General features: G+C 42.3%; 1 protein-coding gene across 27 annotated transcripts in view; it reads right to left on the bottom strand.

The window, feature by feature from the left end:
- The window catches only part of LPP (LIM domain containing preferred translocation partner in lipoma), a 639,448-nt gene that overhangs the window by 427,062 nt on the left and 184,864 nt on the right, over positions 1-27,522 (bottom strand). The gene's annotated exons all lie outside the window — the stretch shown is intronic.

The raw sequence follows: 27,522 nt of genomic DNA, 5'->3' as shown, positions 1-27,522 counted from the left end.
GGAACCCTGTGTGCCACAAAGCCCGGGACCCTACTGGCACTTAGGAGCTAAGGGCGAGGAATATTCAAACCCGTAATGAACAGGTCAGCCCTGCTGACAAGCATCAGGAGCCATGCTTAGAGTCTCACAGGGAACATTTGTGAAAAACATAACTAGGAGCAGGCAAAGCAGCCCAGCCCAAGAGCTGTTCTGATCAGATTACAATACACTGTGTGAGGAAAGAAAAATGATGTCTTGCCTGTCAGGGTGAGCCAGTCACCCCTCCAGGCAGCCTGCAGGCTGGGGAGGAGCCTCCCAGACAGCTTCTGAGGAAGAGGGCTCTCCAAGCCTGATTGCAACAGCTCTCCAGCACAGGGAGGCCCGGAAGGCACCCTGCGCCGGCTCCCAGCCCCAAATCCACCCCGTAATTTATTAATTGAACTGAATTAATTGAGAGGGTACATGATTACCTCCAGATGTCTGTAAAGACAAAGAACACTGGAAATGCAGGGAAAAATAAAGTCCTCAGCACGTGGCAGGGCCACGGAGAGATGGGGTGACAGAGAGGGATGGGGCACTCGTGATGGTAAAGGCAGGAGCCTCAGAGGGAGTGGTGTGACCTTGAACAGCCCCCTCCCCGCATCAGGACCTTGGGGACCTCGACTCCCTCAAAATTAAGGTAAAGCCCTTTTCTCCCTAACTCGAGAGTTTTAGGACAATGGGTGAGATGACACCACTGAAGTGGTTTATATACTCTAAAGCGTTAGGCCAAGTAAGAGAAAGCAAAGTGTTGGAGGTGCAGTTTTCGCAGTAAAAGAGGATGACGTGTATCAGAGAGGAAGGCGCTCAACTAGGAATCGGGAGGCTTCTGCTACTGAAGTGACAGGCTTTCACTGAGTCACAGGCCCTGCTCTTCCTCTTCCTCCCTTGTCCCATCACACAGGCAATGCACAGACACTTGCTACACTGTGAGTTCCTTGAAAGGGCAAGGACCAGATTTTACATATTCCGAAAACCACCATGAAGGCCCAGCACAAAACCAACAGAGAAAAACCACCATGAGTCTGGTTTACGGTGGCTCTTCACCCTGGCTGATCATTCACAATCATTTGAGAAGATTTAAAAAAAAAAAAAAAAAAAGCCCATCTCTTAGGATTGAGAAACACTAAACTTGGTTTTGTATATGTATTTTTTTTTTTTTAATTGAGTCTCGGTCTTCTACTGAAAGGGGATGAAAGTGTCTGTTCTGCTTTCAACATGACTAAAGTGAACATAGGTCAGGACCAAGTAGGATAGAATGAAGATTCGAAAACTTTAATGCACTCTGCGCATGTTAGTATAAATTTTATTTGTACATTTTAAAAACGGGTTAATATCATCCTTGCAACTTTTTTATAAACCTAAAGTTATTCCAAAATAGAAACTTAAAAAAACGGGTTAATATAGGATGCAGTGATTTCTAAAGCAAAGAGGCACATTTCCAGATCAATCCCACATTGCCAATTGACTGTAGAATCCTGGCTTTTTCAGATATGCCATAGATATAAAAGAACAGGCAACTTCTGGGAAAGCATAAAAAATGAAAACTTAAGCATCAATATGCAACTAATTGACTCCATCATCTTTACAGTTATCCCCAATACCTCATATTACCCTGATACTGCCTTCCCCATGGAGACACCTCCAGCTCACCTCCTGAGAGTGCCAAGGTCTGGCCATCTATCTGTTTGCAGATGACCTGAAAGGCAACCCCTCATACCATTCTTCCATATGCCCACAGTGGTCCAGTGACACCATTCACAGGATTTGTAATGAATGTTCCTGACCCCACACTCTTGCTCATGCTCTGCCCACCATCTACACTGCCACTTAGGTCACTTCACTTTCTCCCAAGCCCTATTGTTTTGTTTTTTTTTTTTTGTTTTTTTATCTTGACCCAGCTTAAATGTCTCTGATACTGTGAACATTTCCCTAATTCACACCGCCCCCCCACCCAAAAGAAGAGTAACTTAATTCCAGGTGGAATTAAGAATTATATCATAACAATCCACACAGACTGACCCAGTAAGCTGCTGCTTCTGAGTAGTCTCACTAAATGAGCACGATGCCTGGCTAGGATGCCTCTAGAAAGCTATGTTACCAATAAATGAGTAAATGGATAAATGTTGATCTCTTTGGTTACTTGTCCCTCTTCAGAATCTCTGTATCTCCCTTCTTAGCCTCCACTGATACGGTCATCTCTTTTTCTCTCCCTTAATTTAGCAATGTAATGAATCCTGCTGATAAGAGTTCCAGAGATTGAACCATCTCTGCATTCCTAGAAAAAGGCCTACTCAGTCACAGTTGCAGTGTTTTGATATACTGATGAATTAAATATGCTATTTTACAGAGAATTTTTGTACACAGAATCATGAATAAGATCATTCTATAGTGTTGTTTCTCTCCTTGGGTTACTTATCATCATTAGGTTTCACATGAGGGTTCTACCTCCTCTTCTACTGTTTGGAATTGTTTAATAACAATGAGGTTGGGATTTTCTGATCTTTAAAATTTTATCAGAACTTGCTGCAAAGTCATTTGGATGTGATACCTTCTTTAACAATCGATCTTAATCATATCTCCAGTAACTTCTACAATAGTTACAGTCATTTTACACTTCTTTTGAGGTTATTTTCATATTCTGCTGGAAATTCATCCATTTCTTCTAGGTTTGCTCTCCCTGCGTTTCGATCTAGCTACCTCACAATTAAAAATGATGTCTCATCTACTATGTGCCATTTAGATCCTCAGCATCACTTCCCACCAGTCCTTAAAGACACAATCCATGCTATCATCCAGTTCAAGTTATATACCCTCCCACTACATTTCCACAGCACCTGGAGTACTGTACTCATCACACGTTTCTGTCTCTTTGCTTGCCTGTATCCCAAACTCAACTCTTGAATCCTTAAAAACAGAAGCAATTATCACTCTCAAATCCCAGGGCCTAATCCATGATAGACACTCAATAACAATGTCTGTTAATTTAATGAATGAATAACTATATTTGCCTGACACTAGAGCTCCAGATGAATCAGACTCTCATCCTGTACTGAGATGAATCAGATTCTCACCCTGTACTCAAGAAGCTTAAAGCCTACCTGCAGAAGAGATATTTATATATGTGAAAAAAGAAAGAGCAATACACAGCATACAAAAAGAACTGGGGTGTGTGTGATGGGAGCTGGCATAGGAAGGGGTGGCCCTTGACAAGGATTTTGAAAGCTGGCTGGTTCTGAGGATAAATGGAACAATAAAGATAATGCCTGGAAATACTGTAAGCTCAAGGAAGAAGCAAGGTCTTTCCGTGGAATAGGGAGTAGACCAGTTGTATTAAAATGAAGGACGCAAGGAGAATATTAGGTTTGAAAGATAAATTGAGCTTACTTTTTAAAGGTTTTATCCAGAGAAATAAGAGGCTAGGACTTTAATCTCTGGACAGTCATCTAACAAGAATAAAAACTCTATCGACGAAACTTGAACCAGTTCAGAATGGACCCAAGGCAGGTGATAAACCAAGAGCACAGACACAGAGTCTCCATGTCCCCGGTTCTAGTCTCAACTTCGCCAGGGTGACCTTTAACAAGAGAGGACACTCATTTGCACAATGAATGTCCATAAAGTCCCAATCAGCTCTAATATTCCATAGGGCTTTCCTTCTCTGAAACCTGAATTACAGCCCTCTCTTTTGATCAACGGGTCTGAGGAAACCTCACAAGTTTAGTGAACAGACGAACTAGCACATGTCAGTTGGGGTTTCTCAGCTTCTCCAAGAACGACCAACGTAAACACAAAGATAAGCAGTGGTGAGAGCTGGTTTTGCTGGACCAAAACTCACCCTGCTCTTACTTCCTCTGGTTCTAGGTCAGTTTCACTGTAAGCTTACAATCATTGCGAAAGCAAGAAGTGAAAGGGAAGATCTCCACAGAGGCTGTGAGAATACGCAAACACCATCCCAAGAGGGGCAAACAAGAGAAATGGCCCTTGTCTAAGCGAAGGGAGGCCGAGAGCTGGGCTCCTTAGGCACTGGACTTTCAGGAACTTTTGTCACATGCAAAGCAATGAACACGCACCTAAAAAGCTTTACTTGTTACCCTCTCTCCATCGCTCTCTATCTTCTCTTCCTAGCTGTTCAGTGGGTACGAAAAAGCCACTGACAACAAATAGCGAGTGTTTACTGAGGACTTGCTATAGGCCAAGCAATTTTCTAACAGTCTTCACTATTATATGAGGTAGGGTTCTCATTCTCCACATTCAGCAGTCAAGAAAGTAAGACTATAAGAACTAAATAACTTGCTCAAAGATATATCCTGACAAATAGCAAAGTTGAAGTCTTCAGCCCCAAATCCATAGTCTTCATCCTGGTACTACCTTCCTGTTTGGAGGGAAAAAACAAACAAACAACAACAAACAAAACAACAACGACAAATAAACAAAAAAAACAAACCAAAGAACAAAAACAAAAAACAAAACAAAACAATCACAACCCAAAGGAAGTCACACTTAGAAACAGTAGATTTTGCTCTTATCTCCACTCCTAGCTCCTGGATATGACTTGCCATAATGTCTTCTCTACTCTATTCCACCAAACAATACTCATCATCAGCCACAGGGTCGCATACTGATGTAGCCAATAGTTCGACCAAACTAATCAAAGCACAATGGATCACAAACAGCCATAAAAGGCCAGATGATGACCAAGACCCTTCCTCTGCAGATGAAAAAACAGGACTCACTTTACCTATAAATTTAATACTAAAAAAAAAAAAGCCACTCAGCCTCTCTAAAGGTATCATGTGAATGACAAGTCATTGTCAGCCACAAAAATAGAACTAACTAGTGTTTGCTCAAGTTCTTCTTTCCTAAAATCAATATTGTACACTTCTTTAAACATTTACATAGATCATCAAAATTTAAAAACAACCAACCAATCATTCCATGGCATCATCTAACACCAAGTACTATAAGCTTAACGGAGTAGTTTTCAAAACTATCTGTATACTAGACTCATCTGGGGATCTTTATGTGTATATTCTGATTGAAGGCCTGAAAATATTTGACTTAGAGCATTTATATTAATCTTTAAATCATGTTGCATTAGTCCCTAAATCTCCTTTGGCAATTAACCCAACGCCTGGTTCTTGGTCAATGTTTGCTAATAAATGAATGATACCACGAGAAGAGACAAGTTTTAACATACTATTTTAGTGGTAGCAAATGTGAGAGACTGAGGTGCTAAGTGACTTAGAGATCAGAAGTATCTGATGGCAGACTCAAGTTCAGGATTCATGTCCCTTAGCAACATTTTCTTTTTTAAACAAGAAACAGGGATGCCTGGGTGGCTCAGTCAGTTAAGCATCTGCCTTCAGCTCAGGTGATGTACCCAGAAGCCTGGGATCAAGCCCTGCGTCAGGCTGCCTGCTCAGCGAGAAGCCTGCTTCTCCCGCTCCCTCTGCACTGACCCCATCCCTCCACTTGTGCACTCTCTCTCAAATAAAAAAATAATAAAGTAAAATAAACAAGCAGTAAAAATTTAAATAATACTTTTTCTATAACTTTGGAGGTGTTTCACGATCTTTCGCCTTTACCTAAAAGTCAGAACCTTCCTACAATTTCAAAACTGCTTTCTTAATGATCTATTAAAATACGACAATGTGCTCTCTCTCTGGGCTTCAGCTCATCATCCCTTCCACAGCTCGGTATTCAGCTGGAGGATACTGGATCTTCTGCATTAGACCAGCTTTCAGACAGAGCTCTGCCATGAGCTCCCTGGGATGGCAGTGGCCTCCTCTGAAAACAAGGTGACTGGATTAGATGAGGACTAACTCTTCTGATGCCATGGAAGATCCTGACCTTAGAACAGACCCCAAACGAACAAAATCATGGAAATTCCAGAGCATCTATGATTCTCCTCTGAGCTCACCAGTAAGAAAGCACAGCCCTCTTTTTTAATTTTTCTTCTTTTTTTGTCCCCCGTTTCCCTGACTCCTCAGTCCTCATTATTGCGGAAGGAAATCTTAGATTGATCTCCGAGATTACCAAGGTATCAATCAAGATTTATTATGCACAAGTAAATAAGTACTTTGGGCAAACCTTTTCCAAGTGATGTAGGTAGGTCCCTACCAGTGTAATTATGAAGCAGATAGACTGTGGCATGTGATGGAAGCGTGGGAAGACAACGTTAAAGAAGAAGGCAGGCTGGAAATTACACAAATTGTTAGCTGAACAGCAAATGTAATCACTCTTCCTCTGAAGCATCAGGTCAGATGAGAGCCGGAAGGGCAAAGCAGGATGTGCCATGGGCTGAAAATGTCAATGTATTCACTCAACTTCTCTCTACAGGCAACTTTGGCCCAGCACTGGCTAAGCGCCCCACTCTCTGCGTGGACAGCTGGCATTACTTGGAAGGGGTGACTACGAACAACTCTGCAGAAATGCCAAACCTTTATATAGGCTATCGGAGACACAATTGGAAATACTGGAAAAAGCTCTGGACTTAAATGCAGAGGACTTGGGTGTAATTTCTAGCTCAGCCACTAATTGACTCGATGATGACTTTAGTACGTTGACCTCCATGAACCTCAGTGTCTCTCCCTATCCGTAAACAAAAAGATTAGATGCCTGCTGCCATTCCTTCCACCTCTCACATCCCATGATTCCTCCGACAAGTCTGCAAGTTGAGTGAGCTGAGGTTTCTTACAAACCTGTCTCGACTTCCCTGAGTCCCACTGACCAGGGAGTGTAAAGTGAAAGGAGGCAGGACGGAAATCCACACATAAAATACCAACCCGCTTTGCAGAGAGTTAGTATGAATTCCAGTTAATGCGAAAGGTACAATCCGCATCGCGGGCAACACCGTGGGTGACAAGAACCATTCCACCGCATTGTGGATCCAGGTAAACTAAGCAGCAGCAGGGAGGGTAGCATCAGTCCAGACAAGGAAACATTTGCTTCTGACAAAAAAGTGAGGCAGAATAGAGATACATGTCCTCACTGAGCTTTCCTCTCAGATTGAGAATGTCACACAGAAAGGGAACAATCAACCATGACAGGGAAACAACAGCCCTGGAAGACCAGGGCGCTCGGGAGAAGGTGAAAGGGAGAACAGACCCAAACCAATTACTAACTAACTGGTCTTTATTTGCCACAACTCCCATCACTCACGGGAAAGTAGACATGGGTGACAACAGCTACAACAATGGCCAAGAGGTCATAGAGTCTAGCTGTGAGAAATTGTAGGGACTGATTTGTTTCTTCTAATTTTGAAAATTCAAAACCCAAGATTTAGAGAAGCTGGAGCAACTCTTCCAAGGTGACCCAGCCTCTAATACGTATCAGAGGGTGCACTCGAACCCAGTTCTACTTTCAAAAAGCATTTGCAGGAGAAAAGTTTCACCAAGCAAGCCTGTAAGTCTATCGATAATTAGATGATAACCAGAAAGAGTGGGTAAAAGGTATGGAAATGGACAGAGAAGTAAAGAATCTCTCTTCCAAGAGTCAGTGGAAAATCATGCCATGGAAATTCAGTGCCAAAGTCATGTGACCCCAACTTTGTACTCCAGGCCCCCTTCCATAGTAGTGGTTCTACTAGACTAAATGACCAAGAAAATATTGACCCTCTCAGGACCTCAGTTTCTCCAGCTCTACAATAATAAGCCTTAAGAAGATGATCTCCAAAATTCCCTCTCATGACATCATTTTATGTTCTAAAATGGTACAGCACGTCTGTGAAGTGTACCAGGCTCACAAAAAAATGTGTTCCTAAGGAGGCTTCTTCTAAGTCTCTGAGGCTAACAGACTGTCTTTCTGTCCAAGGTTAAGAGAAAGGGGCAAACAATACCCTGAGACTTTGAGCTCAGAAATCGACTAAAAGTAGATTTACAAATTTACAAGATGAGATTCTGAGTGCCTGGTTCATAAAGGTTTTAAAATCCTAGTTTATGTTTTGCTCCTCCACTAGGATGAAAGAGTGAGTATGGAAAAGTCACAGATACCATTTCTAATGAGGCCTCACGATCTCTCCGGTGGTACGTGAAATCTCATTCCAAACCCGCCACTAAGTGAGTAGGTCCACAGTTAACTGCTGTTCACTTGTCTGCACTCCCCTGACAGCTTGTGCCGACTTGTAATAAAATATGTAAGCACTATGTTTTAGTTACGTGTTTACAAGTCTGTCGTGCCCATTACACAGATCATAGAATTTTATTAGCACTTTGAGTGATGTTTTAATTGATTTCAATTTTTTAAATAATTTTTTGCACTTTTTTTAAAGATTTTATTTATTTATTTGACAGAGATAGAGACAGCCGGCGAGAGAGGAAACACAAGCAGGGGGAGTGGGAGAGGAAGAAGCAGGCTCATAGCAGAGGAGCCTGATGTGGGGCTCGATCCCATAACGCCGGGATCACGCCCTGAGCCGAAGGCAGACGCTTAACCGCTGTGCCACCCAGGCGCCCCTGCACTTCTCTTTATTAAAAATTCACTTTAAAGGGCACCTGGGTGGCTCAGTCAGTGTAACGTCTGCCTTTGGCTCAGTCATAATCTCAGGGTCCTCGGATCGAGTCCGACATTGGGCTCCCTGCTCAGCAGGGAGCCTACGTCTCTACTGCCAAAACTCCCTCTCGCTCTACTCTTCCCTCGTTCATGCTCGCTCTCTCAAATATATAGAATCTTTAAAAAAAAATCACTTTAATATCCCAATAAAAACAAATAGAATAACAGAAAAAAATCTGTTTTAGACATAACTTGGAAAAGTTGAAATATTTACTTTTGTCTTCACTGAAGATCAGTCCACCATTGACAAATCTCAGCTGTATTTCCATCTGACAATACAACATGTGACTCTGTGAAGCAATGTTTATTCAGGCCCTATAACCCACTAAGAAGAATCATAGCTACAAGATACACAGTATAGACACTATAATTTGAATTACTGTTTGAGTTTTGGTATGTTACTATAAAGTTTCCAATGTAATCTTTGTTTCCCTATTACTTAATTTTCATCTTAAATTACTGCCAAACCCCAAATCTACTCCACTCTCAGGTCAAAACATTAAGGATATTGTAAAATTAAATAAAAATGCTCAGACATTGGACAAATAAAGGGGGAGAGTGGAGAGACACAGATTTTTAATGTGCAAGCACCATGAGATACCATTTTAGAAAACAAAGAGATTCAACTTCAACTCCAAGCATCATCATATGCTCTGAAATAATAATTTTTGTTTAGCACCAGTCCAAGAGCCTGGAGAAATTTCTCAGTATTTGAAATGGTATGAAAAACAGACAGGCAGGCTTCTCATTAGAATGTGTTCTAAATTCAAATTATGTAAGAGAGGCTAGTTTTGCAATTTCACGTTTAATAGCAAAACAATTGAAACCATTTTCAACTGGTGACCTTTTTCTTAAGTCACGTTGGAAGTTGTTCCACTTTTATTTCAAGATTTTGAAACAGAGACAAAATCTGTGGAGGCATTGACCAATGGCAGCTGACTGAAAACGAGCAAGGCTGTTTCGGATCAGTTTCAGAATGACATCGGTGAATGTTATTCCCTTTTAAATCTCCCTCGGTGAGAGTACTGATGTTGTGCCTTCTGCATTTTTATCAATTGCCGGACCACCATGCAAAATAGACAATGCAATGCACGAAGAAAATACTAGGTTGGCTAAGACTCTGGGAAATCACACACACACACACACACACACACACACACACACACACACACACACTTTATACATTTGTAAAGTAAGAAGCAACAACACTCACCAATACGTAAGTTTAATATCCAAGAAACATGAAACTGTTCATAAACATATTTCTTCTTATGTGGAGCTGAAGTTGCAACTTAACCACCATCTGTGAATTTGCTTGAACATATCTAATGACCAGGAATTCATTACCTCACATGGCAGCCCCTTCCACAGCAGAAAAATTGTAACTGCCAAAAGAATTATGTGTTCCCATAAAAACCACCTATCGGTCCTACCTCTGCCCTCTGGAACCCCAAGCCCTCTGACACATGGCAGCCCTCCAGATATCTAACATAATTTGTTAATTAATTATTTTTTTTATTTCTTTACTTTTTTAAATTTTCTACTAATTTGTTTTTCTCAGTTTGTTTCTGTGTTCCAACTTTAAAAGTCCAACTCCCCACTTTTTTTTTTACAATTAGCCTTATGACTTTAGAATAATAACATAAAATTTTAAATCTCAAACCAGTAGTTTTCAAAATTTCTTGGGCAAAATAAATAAATAAATGTTTCCCCATGTCAACTTTTTAAGAAAATCCCAAGAACAAAATAAGCAAATTGATAGAACAGTTCCTTGTACCTTATTTAAATGTACACCCTTTGGCAGAACACATTTCACTTTGAGGGGGGAAGTCCAAAATGCATTACTCCCCAGCCTTCCTATGAGGGCCATGCTATGCGCCAGGCTGAAAATCTGCCGATCTTAACATTACAAGAGTGACTGCAAGTAAATAAAGAACAAAGATGGCATCTTGCTTTATCTTCCTAGTGCCTAACACAGAATCTGTTCCATCATCAATGCTCAGAAAGTGATTATTACATAAAAAAGAAGGTAAACGTAAAGGTTTGGGAATATAGACAGTTAAAATCTGTTTCTGAATCATGTTAGTTCACATTTCAAACACCGTCATCCACAGTTCGCTGTAAGAAGGTGACCATACATCTAAGGTATGCTTGTTGTTTTGATGTAATTACCAACAATGTCCCTTTCCACTCTCAAAGGTGTCCCAGTTTAGCTGATAACTTATATATAGTCATTTACTTGTAACACTGTGATAATGAGGTTTTGGTTGCTGAATTCAAGAGAATTCTCAGTGTGATCGGGTCTTCTCCCAAAGGCTTCATATAGCCAAAGACCTCCCATACTTTGAGTTTAATACTGCCATTGCTAAGAGGGCAGAGCAATTAGCGACGCTAAGTAAAGGAGGCTTTCAGACTTCCCTGCTCCAGAGACATGTGCTTTGCAGTAAGGAGAGAATGTACTAGAATGATTATGCAGGAGTAGAAGAATGCAAGGTACAGCAAAAATCTTGCAGAAGCTAGTATGAATGACCCTACTTGCTCAGCCTTTCTTCTGAAGCAAAGAATATTGCCTTTTCAGAGAAAACCAGATTATTTACTTCCATTACATCTTTACCATCTGCCTACTCCTGTCCCCTACCCCTACCAATACTACCAGTGATTTTATCATGTCCACTAGGCTTCAAGTAGAAGGACAACAGGTTGGCCTGATTCTCCATTTGGAACAGAAAAAACAAGGGAGTGGACAAGAAACTGAAATAAAATGTGTCCAAATGTATTCACTAGGGTACAAGAGTAAAGGTGAAGGGGGGATTACTTGTAATTGTTTTACGTTTCTAAATAGGGGTTACACAAGAGTTAAGGAAGATGAAGTCAAAAGAATACAATGCAGGCCCACAGGCTATAAGTCAGTTTAATTTATTTTAAAGAAACCATTTTATATTGATTTCCATTGCAAATTCTAAATGTATATTCTACAGGGGCGGGGGTAGGGAGGAGGCATACAAGATGGAAAGTTGACAAGCCTTGCCAAAGATGGAACTCCCCCCAGACATGGTAAGCACTGTTATATCATAATATTGCATGTCTCCTTGTAGTACTTTCCAAGATGTTTAAAACCAAAACAGTTGAGAATACTCTCCCAGCTCAGGATCTTCCCTCCTTATGGCATTTTCTCTGATAAATAGGAATTTCCCTTAGGGATTCTCTAAAGTAAAGTGGTTGCATTACCTTCTGTTATGTAATTAATTGTACTGACAAACAGAGGTCTCAAAGAACATAATTATTAATCCATCCTCGGTGCAGTATCTACAACGCACAGAGGCTTATGGAAGACATGCCCGAGCCGTGAGAACCGTAACCCTTACTATGTTGCATACGGTGGATTAGCACGGAAACTTGCCATATCGCAGAGGCTGTCTTGCGGGTAGGGCTTGATCACAAAAGAGATGCTGTCAAAATATATGTACTGGCTCGAGATTTGGAAGACAAAAGTAAGACGAAGGCCATGTTGCTGCAGCTCTGGCTTACTTTCTGCTGCAAGCATGGCCATGGAGATGGGACTTTTCTGCATCCATAGTCCCATATCCCATCTGTAGCCTTGTAGATGCCAGGAAGCAGTTATGGCAGGATGGGTGGCTGGACTCCATGTCTCAGGGTCCCGGTGCCACTTTCCTGACAGAGGCTTCTTAATCACAAATACAGTGCAACACTCCTCAACCCAACAATTCTGTGGTAGCCTCATGATTCTCTGCTGTCCTGACTGTGGAACATATAATAATCTTGTGTGGCTCTGAGCGTCACTACTAGAAGCTCAGGCTTGAGCCCGCTGTATACAACCCTTCCAATTATTTAGAAGCACCTAACACCATATACTAAATCCTTCCTCCCTAATATACCTGGAATGGTTTGTTTCCCATTGTAAGCCACAACTAAACCCCCCACATAATCCTTAAAATGAAGTTTGCCGATAAGAGTAATGACATAATATCAAAAAGAGACAGGTTCAAATCATTCATGGTGCAAACAAATCCCGAGTGCCTATGCAAGTGCTCTGATCACCACTAGGGAGCAGAGCCATGCACGGAGCAGAGCCAGGTACGGAACCCACACAGCGCCAGCCCTCAGAGTCCCGAGTCTGGTGGGAAGAGGCGTGCCACGGCGGGGGCAGCACTCAGTGATATGGAGCAAACCCATAGGAAGCCTCACCTAATCTCAGCATTCTTGCCTCAGCTTTGTCACTAATTGGCCACATTTTCTCATTAAGGGGGCTACATGGATGAAAGTCCCCTTAAACTCTAACATTCCACATCTCTACGAGTCTTTGTACTCATGAGGGAATCTACTTGGATTCAAGTCCTAATGAAACTTCCTAAATTTCCAGTTCCCTAAATCTGAAGGTCACATCTTCAAGACAAAGGTCACATAATACACAAAACTCATATAGTTAAAATAGGAACAGGAATCAGTGAGCCCCAAATGTTATGCACGGTGGCAGCCTACAGCTCAAAGCCGCAGGGAGAAAAATCCAAAATTATGGTTGCAATGTTGTTAAGAATACCAGAGAACAAGCACAGCTTCTTCAGCGTCTCTGTTTTCTTAGAAGATGTCTGCCTCACTGTCTGAAGAAAAGGGGAATAGTTACATGTCCTTTCTTCTCTGGAAGTACTCAGGCCAATAACAGAGAGAAAGAAATAATAGGCAAAAGCACTAATGCTTAGCTCTCAAGAAAAGTCATTAATTTCTTCATGTTCCAGACAAGAAAATCTCTGAAACTCATAAAAAGACAGGCAGTTTTGTGGACAGAAAGAAAAATGTTAGGAGTAACATGGTCATATATCAAAGGGCAGCTGTGGTACCAGCTCCCATGGTGGCCTCAGGCCAATGCCTCCAGGCCACACTGGGCCTTCATTTCCTCACCTGCAAAATGGAGACAACCCTCCCTGCTCTGGTTACTTCACAGGTGCTTAAGGAGATCAGGTGAAATACTGAACACGACAGCATTCCCTAAGCAGCAGATGATGTCTACGAAGACAGGTCATTAATAGAGGAATTTCAAACAAAAGCTATGAATGGTACTCTTCAAGCCCAAAGCAGCAAAAGGAAATATAAATATAGCCATATTTTACAATCTTATAATCTGGAGGAAGAAATGGTGATCAGAATTGTGACAAACATTCATGTCCAAAAGAGAAGAGAAACCAGCTCAGCTCTGTCATAATTGTCTCAGTTCCTGTGGCACATACAACAATGGAAAGATTGCAGGGAGGGGCAGGGACAGCCTTTGTGCTGGCAGCACACCAAGGCCATGGACACACTGGACCAAGAAAGTGACATTTCTACCTCGGTAATTATAATAATCTCGCAGTATACGTCCTCTAAGAATCTTTGTGTGGTTCTGTGCAAGTGATTTCATCATTTTCTCAGTTGTATCTCTTGGAAAATAGAAATCTCTCTCATAACTCAGGGGTGAAACATAATACTGATAGTTCTATGAAACCACACAAGTAGAGAGAGCGAGGCCCAAGCTCTAGGTTTGCCCACGGGGATGGACAGAAATGCAAAGTCAGACCTTGCCCGTGGCTGGATTTCAGGATCCCAGGGCACGGGCAGGCTCGGGTAATATTTGGCCAACAACTAACTCTCAAGGAGGTGGAGAGCCTAAGCAGTCGGTCAACACAACCAAAATCTGAGCTCAGGACCGAGAGGCAAAGTAGTGGCAAAGTAATCCTCCATCTTCAGTCTATTGGCAAGCAGCCAGCTTAGGACACAGGGAAGGTGTGAGCTGAAAATCAAGTCCCATACCCGTAGACACAGAGTCACAAGAACAGTTACATTTCACAAAGCAAAATGGCGCCCTACTGGTCTAGCAATGGACTGGAGTTACCAAATCGATCTCCAGGGCCTTAGGACATCAAGTGACAAGGAGCTAAAATAAGACAAATGAACCCTACCTGCAATTCCCTGAAGAGGAGATCTCAGTAGCAAACAAATATAGCAAAAATAAATAAATAAAAATAAAAGACACACACATACACAACTTCAATAGAAGGGAAATACAAATTAAGACAACAATGAGATAGTACTTTTCACACAGCGTTTGGTAAAAAAATTAAAAGATTCAGAAAATTTACTTTGGGAACAGCTGTATGGGGAAGCTGGCATTCAAAAATGTTATGTTTCTTTTTATAAATGCATATTGTCAGGGCGCCTGGGTAGCTCAGTCAGTTAAGTGTCCGACTCTTGATTTCCGCTTGGGTCATGATTTCAGGGTCCTGGGATCAAGCCCCGTGTCTGGCTCCCCAGTCAGCGGGCAGTCTGCTGGGGATTCTCTCTCCCTCCCCCTCTACCCCTTCCTTTAGCTCCTTCGCTCCCACTCTCTCTCAAAATGAATGAATAAATCTTTAAAAATAAATAAATAAGTGAACGAATGCAAGCATGTCGTGCAAGTATTTGACGTATATTTGATATCCACGGCTGCTCTGGTGCTCCAATGGCAGAGTTGAGTGGTTGTGACAGAGACCATCTGGCCCTCAAAGCCTAAAATAGCTCCTCTCTGACCCTTTGCAGAAAAGTTTTGCAAACCCCAGTTCTAAACTAAAAACAGTATTGTTTCCCATTACTACAGATACAATAAATCTAAATTCTTTCTTCTTAAGAAAGAAGAAACCAGAAAATTCTTTTCTGGTTGTTGTTTAACAGGATCTATAATTCATATCAGGGTCTACTTGGATACATATTTATACTATAACTCGTTTTCATTAACACTTACCAATTACCCCAAGGCTGTCAGAATAACCCACCCTTCTCAGAATGTTCCGAGACATCGCTTTTCAGCACCTTCAGTTTCACGTGCAGGTGCCCTGGGCCTTGTGGTCCTGTGACCGCAACAGTCTCCTATCCCAGCACCAACACCACCACTTCCATGAGGGCTGCCTTCTAACGTGCTTTGGCATCTGGCCAGGCTGGCCAGGCTGGTCTCCAGTCCTCATTACTCCTGTTCATCGAATTTCTCTTAGCTACTTGGCCTGGGTTTTTATCAAGACAGTTTTAGAATTTATTTTTGTGAAGATCTGAGAACAATAAACTTGAAAGTTGTGCTGAGATGACAGGAAATGTAGAGGGAAAATAACTACTTAACAACCTCTGTATTTCCATTTAGGAATAAGGTGTGTCTTTCCATTTATTCAAGGGGCCCTTCGTGTGACTCAAAAAGTTCTAGAACTTCTTCTTCATACAAGCCATGCACCATTCTCATTAAAATATGTTCTCTTTGTTTTGCAGTGAATAGGCTCTCAAAGATCGCCAAGTATTCATTTTCAAATGCCATATACAAAATATAACTGCAAATGAGACATGAGGAGACATGTTTAACCTTACAATAACCAAAGAAATGCTAATACCAAAGAAACGACGTATCTAATGCTGGCACAACCAGCAAGATACTGACTCACTCATGCATTCCTGCTGCAGTTATGGAAACACCCCTTTTAGAACACAAGTCATCAGTGGATTTGAATGACCATAAAAAATTAACCTCTGACCCTGATATCTCAACCCTCTAACATCATGTTCAAAATTTTTGATGGACTAAGCTACATTTATGCATAAAAACGGTAATCACAGCAATAGATAAAAATAATGGAATAATTAAGTAAGATATGGTATAACCACCCAATGAAATATTAAACAGATTTTAAAATTGTAATCATTCAAGAATACGCAGCGATACAGAAAATACTTAATGTATGATGCCAAGTGATACATAGCACTATGGTAATTTATGCTAATAACTAAGGGAATACACAAAAATGATAGATTATACCTGTATCTAGGTGGTGGAATTATGGGTGACATTTTTTTCTACTAAGTGTTCGGAGCCTTACACAACGTTACGACATTATTTATACAATTAAAAGATAAAAAAGAGGGGACCAAGTTTCAGGTGTCTTCCAGATCAAGAGTTTGCAACTCTTTTATTATTAAAGGGGGGGAAATGAGGCTCAGGCCAGTGTGCCAGCTTTCCGAAGGCGCAGAGACCCAGTCACAGGCAGAACCAGCCCTAGAACCCAGCTCTCAAGACTTCAGAGGTGGTATACTTTCCTACAAAGCAATCTGTGGTGTAATTTTTCTAGGGGTAAAACCAACTCTGGGTCACTTGAATATTTTTGCATATTATAAATAAGTAAATGGAAAGAGCAATGTTCAATTACCCCTCTAAGAGAGCAATGATTTCAAAAATCTTACAAAACATTTTGATTGGCTGGAGTTTGAATTAAACTTCTTTTCTAAATATGACTATTCCACAGAGGAGAAGTCCAGTTATCTCTTAACCAACTAAGGGGTCAGGGCCACTGGTCCCCCAAGCAGTGGAAAATCCACGTATCCCTTCCAACGCCCCCCAACATTTCCCTACTAACAGCCTGCTGTGGACTGGGAGCCTTCACAATCACAGAAACGGTCAATCACACATATTTTGTAGGTTACACGTATCATACATGGTATTCTTACAATAAATAAAGGAAGCTGGAGAAAAGGAAATGTCACTAAGAAAATCGTTAAGGAAGAGATAACACATTTACCATAGTGCACTACACTTATTTTTTAAAAATCCACTATAAGCGGACCCACGCAGTTCAAACCAGCATTGGTCAAGGGTGAATGGTATGCCTTTTCTACAAAAGCTTGCTCACTACAAAGCTTGCTTTTGTGGAAGCAGGACCTTCCTCATAAAGTCACAAAGCCATCTCAGGGCTAAAGTAAGCAGGAACTTAACAAAAAAGATAAACTTCAGCTGTGGACATTCACTTTAGAACATAAGAGGTCTCCACGTGCAATATGTCACTCCAGGAGAGAAAAATCCCTTCACCATTCGGAAGTCATGAGAACTATTTCCTCGACTGTTCTCACTGCAGCCTGACAACACTGGACAGAGAGGTGCTTATACACCTCTATACACAATGGATAACCGTCATTAGTGTCCAATATCCCGTAATGTCTAAGATAACATTTGAAGCCCACTGTAGTCGAACATTCTGTGAATTCTGAGGGGGTCTAATTAGGTCCCAGTGGAGGTAATATTTAGAAAGGAACAGGGTAAAAGAAACCATCAAATAAAAGACAGTAAGGATAAATGGTTAAGAAGGCAGAGAGACTGGTGTGCGTGTGTGTGTGTGTGTGTGTGTGTGTGTGTGTGGGTGTGGGTGTGGGTGTGTGGGTGTGTGTGCACACACTATGATTTAAGCATTATCTATTGAAGACACATCTGAGCAATCACCTCCAGCAAATGGCGAGATAATTTCCTATTTCCTGATACACCACAGACATTTCTCCCTAATTCTGATAGTTTTCTAAACATTGAGATACATATCAATCATCCCTCCAACTGCTTTTTTTGGTCACCTTCTGAAAAAATGCATAAATCTTTCATTCTGCCAGATACTATTCAAATCATGATAAAATAAAAATTGAAGGGCCATGGGCGGGGGTGAGGCAGAAGCTAGGTAACATTCTATATAATTTAGAAACAGATATATCTATATAAAGATATTAAAATTAAATATAGTCATGTAAGTATATTATAATTACAAATAAAATATATGTTACATACAAAGAACCTCAGCAGAGAGAAAGAATTTGGGTGTTAAATTCACAAGGAAAGATGAATATGCTGGCAACTTCATCAGAGTCCTCGCTCGAGTTTATTCTTTTCCTCTCGCATACTCCTAATACAGACACTTTTGTGCTTTTAATGTTAGACGTGTCCTAGCCCAGCTGGCATTACAACCTTCCCGTTAAAACGTCTGTCTCTTCGCCAGCCATAAAGGTCCTTGAAACTTAGGCAGAATCTATATTTTAATCATGTTTTCAAGTCCTAACGCATCTTCCACAGTACCTGATAAAGAAAATACATTTTATTATGTAAAATGTATATCTATTGGTGGCAAGCCATGCTAAGAAGGTGAGGAGAAAGGGCAGAAAGCTGAGAATGATATTTACCAAAAATATCAGTTAGCATGGATATGTGTCCATACCATCCACAGTCAACACGAACAAACACACATACTCAATTTTCCAGGAATACATGACAAAATATTTTCTGGGTCTGGTGTCATCCCTGACGATGTCTAGGAACAAATGCACCACAGCAGGGTGAAAAAGAGAGTACAATTTAGGATACAGGAGGGTGGAACTGGATTCAAAAACAGAACCCTCATAAACCTGAACATCTGAAAGAAGTCAGTAATTTCACAGCAAAAAAACTTAAAAAATAGAAATAAATAGAAGCAAGAAGCCAAACATCACTCGGCCTCAGCGGAAAGCAGAGAATGCACACGGGTGATAAACCGGCACCGCACTGACTGGGACCAAACATGAATGAACCCTGTCTGGGCCTGAAGCTTTCTATCAGGCAGTTGGCCCTCTGTTCGTTCAGGGTTTTAAGTGTCAGCAGAGACACTGAAGGCACCAGTGCTGGGGCAGAGTAAGATTACCAGGAGACATGACCATGCAGGGTGAGAGGAGGGCACCCGTGCAGAGGGTAGGACACAGGAGAGGGGGGCGAATAAAGTCAAAGAAGAAACTTTTTATGGAGAACATCCCACTAACATCTGGGGAAAACTTTCAGCAATTCATTTGCAGAAGTCGCAAATCTGAAAAGGTTTTAGGACCTCCCATTCTACCTTACACCCACATAAACGTGGGGCTTCATTCAGCACTGCCTGTTTTAATGAATGGCACCATCCGATGCCCAAAATCAGAAATCAGAGGGTCACTCCGTACTAGGGTAAGGCACTGGTGTCAGGTACTTTGCCTTCCCTCAACATGGTTTCACATATGAGAGCTCCCTGGAGAATCCTCTAGAGGTTACAGGGGAGTTGGACAGTCCCCAGGTCCCCAGCCATAAAACCATGTTAGGAACAGTAAAACACTCGATGGCTAGTAATCCCATCTCAGCTCTGAATGAGGGGACTATTCGATAGAGCTTGTTGACAGAAGACAGGAGAGAGAGAGAGGAGAGGAGAGAGGGACGGGGAAGAGGCAAAGGAGACATGAGGGAGGAAAGGACAAGAACAGACTCAGTGGCAGAACCAAAGGTCAAAATGGAGCATTTTTAAGTTATTTTAAAGCTATGTGTTGAAGTCTCAAGATTTGACTTTGGGTTTGTATCACATGCTGACGGCGATGTGTCTTTAATCATAGCACCATCGTGGATGTGTTTCTGGGTCTCTACTACCAGTTATTAAATGAGGGCCAGTCAACTCCAGAGTCTAAAACAGGTAGAACAGAGTAATGCAAAGGATGTGCAGGTTAAGAATGCACGAGCATGAGGACCACAGGCTCTGGCGTCAGACTGCACAGTCTGAACCAGGGTTTGGTCACCTCCTAGCTCCGTGACCTTGGGCAAATTGACTGAACCCTCCACTTAGCTTCCTAACCCATGAAGATGAGTTGCAAAGAGTTAATGAAGTAAGTAAGGAGCTCAAAATTATTCGTGTCTTTGGAGGGACACAAAACCTGCTGAGATTCTGACAGAGAAGGGAGAGCGGAGAATACACCCCCCACACAAATACTGAGAATTATGCCAACAATTTCAGGAGGCTCATGGACAACTAACCCTTCATTTCATAGTCCTTAAACCAGATCACCTCTAAAATCCCTCCTCTTGCAATCCTTCCTCTTGTGACGTGAGCAGCACAGAAACAAACACTGAGGGATTTCTGTAGGCTTCCAGAGAAGCACACGTAGGGGCAAGCTCCACTAGGACACCTCTGACTTCCGTGTGATTAGCAGAAGTCTGTCAAATAGAAGGAACATACCCAAGGCCACAAGTCAAAAGGAGATCATAACAAGTGAGACACTGCAATGGACTGAACTGTGCCCCCCGCAAATTTGCATGTTGAGGCCTTAACCCCCAAAGCGATATTTGGAGGTGGGGCCTCTAGGAGATAATTAGGTTTGGATGAGGGAGGGGCCCGAATGATGAAACTGGTGCCCTTATAAGAAAAGATCCCAGAGACCTTGCTCCATCCCCCCCCCACCCCCTGCCCTATGAGGACACCAAGAGAAGGCGGTCTTCCACAGGCCTGGAAAAGCGTTCTCACCAGATCCTGAACATACTGACACCCTGATCGCAGACTTCTAGCCTCCAGAACCACAAAAAAGAAATGGAAAAAATGGATAAAATTCTGTTGCTTAGGCCACTCGGGCTATAACATTTTGTTACGGCAGCCCGCACTGACTGATACAAGACTCCATCCAAAACAGCATGCCTACAGAGGCAACGGAGTGGGTGAGAGAGGGCCTGTCTCCTCATGATGTGAGAAAAATATACATCGTGGACCTGACCACGAAAATGCTGCCTCATCCCAAGTGCTGAGGGAATAGCATTTTCAACTATAACCTAGGCAGGTTTATTTTTCCACACACTTCGAATAGTCTAAAAAATAATTACAACAGAAAGAGTCATGTGCACATTTTCTACTTACTGCAGCTAACAAACATGGAGTAAAAGGCAGCAGAATATGAGGACACAGTACTGGGAATTAGGTATAATTATTTCACACCTGGCTCACCACTGCTAACCTGGGTGACCTTACGGTATGAATTATCCATTTTTCTTCCTATTCTATCCACCAGGTCATATTACTCCCTTTCAAAAACATTTGCATCCTGAAAAAAGCTTGAATTTATTCTTACTCTTCAAATTCCGCTTTCAAATTATATTTCAAACAACATTTCCCATCATGGCCCCGCATAGGCCCCACTCTGCAGAGTCCATCCAAAATTCTCCTTTCAGCCTCTCGAACATAGTCCATACCTTCTTAAGAAGGTCTTTCTCTTGGCTCACTCTCGTGCATCATTTGGGGCACACTTCCTTCCACTCTACAGCAACCTTCTCTTGGCTCACTCTCGTGCATCATTTGGGGCACACTTCCTTCCACTCTACAGCACTCGAACACCTACTCGTCATGCCACAGCAAGGATGGGACTGGGAAATAACGCACTAGGTGAATCCAGTGAAAGAAGGCTACCCATTATATGATTTCATTTATAGGAAACATCCAGAATAGGCAACTCTACAGAGCAGAAAGCAGATTAGTGGCTGCTCAGGACTAGATGAAGGAGGTTTGGGGAAGTAAGGAGTGACTGCCAACAGGTGTGGATTTCTTTTTGAGGTGGAGAAAATGTTCCAAAATTGATTTTTCATGACAGTTGTACAACTCTGTGAACATAATAAAAACCACTGAATTGTATGCTTTAAAAGAGTTAATTGTATGATATATGAATTAGATCTCAATAAAGCTCTTATTGAGAAGAAAGAAAGAAAGAAAGAAAGAAAGAAAGAAAGAAAGAAAGAGAGGAAGAAAGGAAGGAAGGAAGGAAGGAAGGAAGGAAGGAAGGAAGGAAGGAAGGAAGGAAGGAAGGAAGAGATGGGGGCAGGAGGAAAAGAAAGAAGGAAAGAAAGAAAAAAGATGTACCCATCCCCCTAAGCTCTTTGATGTGTATAAATTTATTCTCCCCACTCTGTCAGAGTTAAAATCCTTCAATTGAGCTCCCTCAGAATGTTATTTGTACCTCCAGTTAACATCTCTCATTCTAGCTGGCAATATAATTATGTTTAGTTCTTCCCGTGTCTGCCTCCCCCACTAAACTATGAGTGCTTTCAGAGAAAAACAAACCTGTGCAAGACATTTCCATAGCTAGGCCTCTGCTAACCATTAGTTTCTTTTGTGCACATTAGAAAAACGCACCCGGTCTTGGGTTGGCAAACAGAGGGTAGGGCTTGAGTTCCACTTGCCCTCCCGCCATCGAACACGACATTATCTGAAGGGCAGTAAATAGCAGCTCTGCCTATACCCTTCTTCTCACCTCCAACAGTCCAGTAAAATACTTAACCTAAGCGAGGCCCTCTCGATAAATAAATTAATACCTGCAGAAGGAAAATGATACGTCTGAAACCATGTCTAACAACAAGACACTCCCAGATTCCAGCAGAAAGCTCAAGGCACTTGTATGTGGGTTTCTCTTTACCAGTCATTTATTTTTGTGTTTCTCAACAATGACATAAAAGAAAATGTTTTTCTTTCTAATTGGATTCAAAGACCTTGGGCATACATATGAAATACAGTGAATTATTTTAACACATTTAAGTAGAAGGAAAAACAGAAAATTTTTTTCTTAAGTCAATTTACAATTACTAAGACAGGTCACGATATTACAAAAGCCTGCCATTTATAGAGGGGGCAGCAAAAATATACATACACTGAAAAGAGTTTTGTTGATGCTCTCAACTTCCACACTTAAGCTGAGTTCTGACCGTTTTGTACCTCAGATGAGAGGTGTTTATGCCCAAGCCCACTGTCCAGTACCATCTTTACCTGGCTAAATCCATTTCTTTGGGGAAACATACCTTGCCCACAAACTAGGCCAGAGAACAAAAAGTATTTAATATTCCCACAACAGCATGCACCTTTGTTTGTGGTATGTATCACAACCATAATTACATAAGTATCTGTGAAATTATGAATATGTGGTCATGGTCATTCCTGGACCAGAAGCCCTGTGATGAGAGGGCTTGTATCTGCCCGGTATCCACAGTTCTGGTTAAAGTCCTGATACTTGGTCATGGTAGGCACTCAAGAACTACTTGTTGATTGAATTAATGACCTCTCCCTGCTCAAAGTATTAGGTTCTTGAAAACAAGGACTGGGGGGTCACCTGGGTGGCTCAGTCGGTTAAGCATCTGCCTTCAGCTCAGAACATGATCCCAGGGTTCTGGGATCGAGCCCTGCATCGGGCTTCCTGCTCAGTGGGAGGCCTGCTTCTCCCCTTCCCTCTGCCTGTTGCTCCCCTTGCTTGTGCTCTCTCTGTGTCAAATAAAATCTTAAAAGAAAAGAAAAGAAAAGAAAAGAAAAGAAAAGAAAAGAAAAGAAAAGAAAAGAAAAGAAAAGAAAAGAAAAAAGAAAAGAAAACAGGGATTGTGTCTAATTCGTTTTGGTATCAACGACTGTACCTGCTTCGGTGTCTAACAGGTAGATAATATCACATAATTCACGTGCAGGTGGATGAATAAACGAACTGTACAGCGGGTCACACTATTCGTGGTGTATTGATGGTACAATAGCACATGTGAGTGGGTTAGGAGCAAAGGCAATGGTCCAAGCAAGCTGGACCCAATAAGCGATGTTGGAACAGCAGCAGACAAAGAAGGAAGGCAAAGACAGAGATGGAAGATGTCCACAGTCCAAGATTGATGTCCATTTCCTTGGGGTTCTAAGAGTCCATTTTCTCCCAACTCCAATGGGTGTGACTCTTTTCCCAGATGCAAGGAGGCTCCAAATCTTGTGTTGGACCAAGAAAACCAGGCCTTTAGAAACATAAAATCACTCAAAGCAAAACCAAAGCGGGAGCAGCCAAAAGACTGGCAGAGTTAAGCAACCATGAGAAGGTCAGAGTGCACATGCCCTGCAGGAAACAAACGGGCTGCAGCTTGAAACACGTCTCCCCTGTGGATACTTGTCCAGCGTCATGCCCCAGCAGCCTCCTCAAGCAGTTTTCGACGTGAAAAGGTCATGCTGCCAAACACAGTTTAGGCACACGTCAGTGGCAGACCTCCCTGAGGGATGAGAGGAGTCTGGAGGGTGGACAGAAAAACCGTGTGGGTAAAGGGGGACATGACCATGTGCCAAACCCTGCGTCAGATGCTGGTAATCCACATTCCAGTACTGAAAACCTTGCAGTCAAGACGCGGGGAGCTAACTGGGCAGTTAAATGACAACGAGTACCGCAAACCTAAGCGTGCAATGATCCTCATGAAGCTGATTAGACGAGGAGTCTGACAGCAGGGTACACCGGGATCCCTGGACCTAGGTCAGATCTAGCCGCTGCCATCACTCGGGGGCAGGAGAGCCAGATCTGCGCACCGGCTCCAACACTTACGGGCTGGGCAGCCATGGGAAAGTGACACGAACACTCGGTGCGTGTGTGAGAAGATTACGGTAGCCCTCAGTTCCAGGTGAGTCCTGATTAGTCATCAGTGACGGAGCCGGTGAGGGACAAAACGCCAGGGAACGAGATCCCAAATGCCAGAACAGGCAGGGCCTGACATTCAACCAGAGCCCAAGTGCTTCTTTTACCAAAAAATACAACTCAAGCGGGGGGAAGGGAAGGGACGTGCCCACACCCACTTAATAAGTCACCTTACCGGATCCCAGTGAGCTGCCAGGCCCGGTGATTTATGATGCCCGGGGCTGTGCACTGGCACACAGAGCTGCTGTCTGCATTGTTCGCTAATAGACGCATGATGCAGAAAACGCTGCCTGGCTCAAAGGCAGCGGTGCTTCTGCGTTTGTCATTACCACGGATAATAGTAATGCCCGTATAAATAACCTATGTATAGGTGCTTCGTACTTCACAAAGACTGTTCGTATCCATATCTCATTTAATCCCCACGACAACTCCAGGAATCATGATGCCCCCAGCCCTGCGGAGATGGGGGTCAAACGAGGCTCAGCAAGGTTTCTTGGTTTCCCCAGGAATCCCGTAGCCCATGGGCAGAGAAGTGCAGCCCGAAACCCATGTTCTCCATCAGCCAGACCAGTGTGCTTCCTTTCCCGTGCTACCACAGCACAAATAACAGCGAACATGGGACTAGAGATTTTTTTTTTTTTTAAGATTTTATTTATTTATTTGACAGAGATAGAGACAGCCAGCGAGAGAGGGAACACAAGCGGGGGGAGTGGGAGAGGAAGAAGCAGGCTCACAGCAGAGGAGCCCGATGCGGGGCTCGATCCCACAACTCCGCGATCACGCCCTGAGCTGAAGGCAGACGCTTAACCGTGGTGCCACCCAGGCACCCCGGGACTAGAGATTTCTAATGGGGACCTGCCCATGACCTCTACTCTAACAAATCCTCTCACCTAAAGGAAGAAACTTAAAGGCATGAGCATTTCATTTTGCTTTTGCTGCAGCTGGCTTACACCTGGAAGAAGGAATATCTTCCTTGGAGCCGAACTTTCTGTCCCACCTATGCAACGAGATGACCTTCCTGCTTAGACAGAGGTGATGGGCAAAGAAGAAGCTGGAACTGGGAGGGACAGGGAGCAAGGGAGAGAAATAACCACTCAGTGGCTGATAACTAAGCCATGGCCCTGGAGCAGCTGGTGATGAGCCAGTCCTCCTCACCACGGAGACTTCAACCACCACCTCGGCGTGAATCCCTCAGCCAGAAATGAGACCGAGAGATGAAATGTGGGGCATGAGCCTCTCTTTTCATGCATATCTCCTCCACTGAAGTGAATACATTTCTCAAGCAAATACTAACGAAAGACTGGCCTGGCGTGGGTGACAGCCAAAGGACCAGGAACGGTCTTTGTACCTTAAAAGTAAAAGAGTTTCTAATTACGGGCTTTTATCTTTCATCCATGTATGTATGTTTCAATGTATGGATGCAGCTATCTACCTACCTACTATCTAATCAAGAGAAACAAATAATTCCTTTCTTAAAAAAAAAAAAAGATTTATTTATTTGAGAGAGAGAGAGAGCATGAGCAAGAGGGGCAGAGGGAGAGGGAGAGAGAGTGTCTCAAGCCGACTCTCCGCTGAGCGCTGAGCGCAGAGCTCGACGTGGGGCTCGATCGCACAACCCTGAGATCATGACCTGAGCCAAAACCAAGAGTCAGATGCTTAACCGACTGTGCCACCCAGGTGCCCCAATAACTCCTTTCTTTTTAAGAGTACACTACTAAGAAAAAAAAAAAAAAAAAAAGTACTGAACAGATAAATGAGAGATCTTGATTTGAGTTCTGGTTTCGTCACTAACCAGGAGAGTGAATTAAGGAAGGTTACCAAAGCCTTCGGGGCCTTTTATTTCCTCATCTGTCAAGTGCAGGCTTGGGCAGATCAACAAGGACCCTTCCAACTTAAAGGAAAAAAAAAAAAAAAGAACAAGAACAAGAACAAGAACAAAAAACACAAGAACAAAAACGAAAGAACAAACGAAAGAAAGAAAGTTAATATCCTAAATAAACAGAAGAAAATGCCATAATGGTCAAACCAACTTTTCAGAAAAGTTAAAAAAAAATAAAAGTGTTGTTTCCTCCATAAGCCTTGGTTTTGAATGCAAGAAACATGCCACAGTTTAAAATCACCCATATTTGTGCCTTTGATGGTGAAAAAAGCCTACCACCAAAAGCCAACAAAGTTTTGCTTAAAAACAAGCTATTTTCAGGAACAACTCCCCAAGTTAAAGCCCTAATTCACAAAATTGGGTTTGACTGCTATAACACTGTCTTCTTTCTGCAATTATTAGGCTCTAGAAGGTTTTTTTTTTCCTCCCCTCCTAACAACATTTCATTTGCAAAGTGTTTGATCCTGAAATAAACCTGTAATTCTTCCTATGGTGAAGGGAGGGCAGACGAAGATCCGTAGTGTAGCCCAAATGACTTTATATTTCCCAGGAGATTATTACAAGATGACAGATGTGAACCTTAAGAATTTTAACAATAAAGTCAAGCTATCCAAAGAATGTTCCACAAAACTCGAGTCTGGGAAACTGTCCACAAAATGGTTCCATTATAAAATAAATCTGACAAAACCTGAATTTAAGGAATGTTGTGGCTAACGTTTTTACCTACAGGACTTCTCCAAGTTAATCTTGCTAAAAGATGCATGGAGAATTCTCCAACACGAGGGGCGTATAAAAACAGCTGATTCCCGAATTCATGTGGCCATTTGTGGAGCTAGAATTCCACTGAGCACATCTGAGGAAATGCTGCCATGCAAATGACAAGGGATTATGACAAGAACACAGCTCTACTGCTGACAGCATTTCTACCCCTGAAAGGTAAGGGCTACAATTCAACTAGAAACTTCTAGGTTTGACTCTATCTTCACCTACCCCAGATTTTATAACAGATGTCACAATAACCAACCAAAGCCTTTGACATTCAA

Source organism: Ursus americanus, chromosome 4 (genome assembly GCF_024610735.1).
Source record: "Ursus americanus isolate L20-20 chromosome 4, mUrsAme1.1.p, whole genome shotgun sequence".
Lineage (NCBI taxonomy): Eukaryota > Metazoa > Chordata > Mammalia > Carnivora > Ursidae > Ursus > Ursus americanus.
The sequence above is the reverse complement of the archived record's forward strand: the minus strand, read 5'-3'. Positions and strand labels throughout refer to the sequence as shown.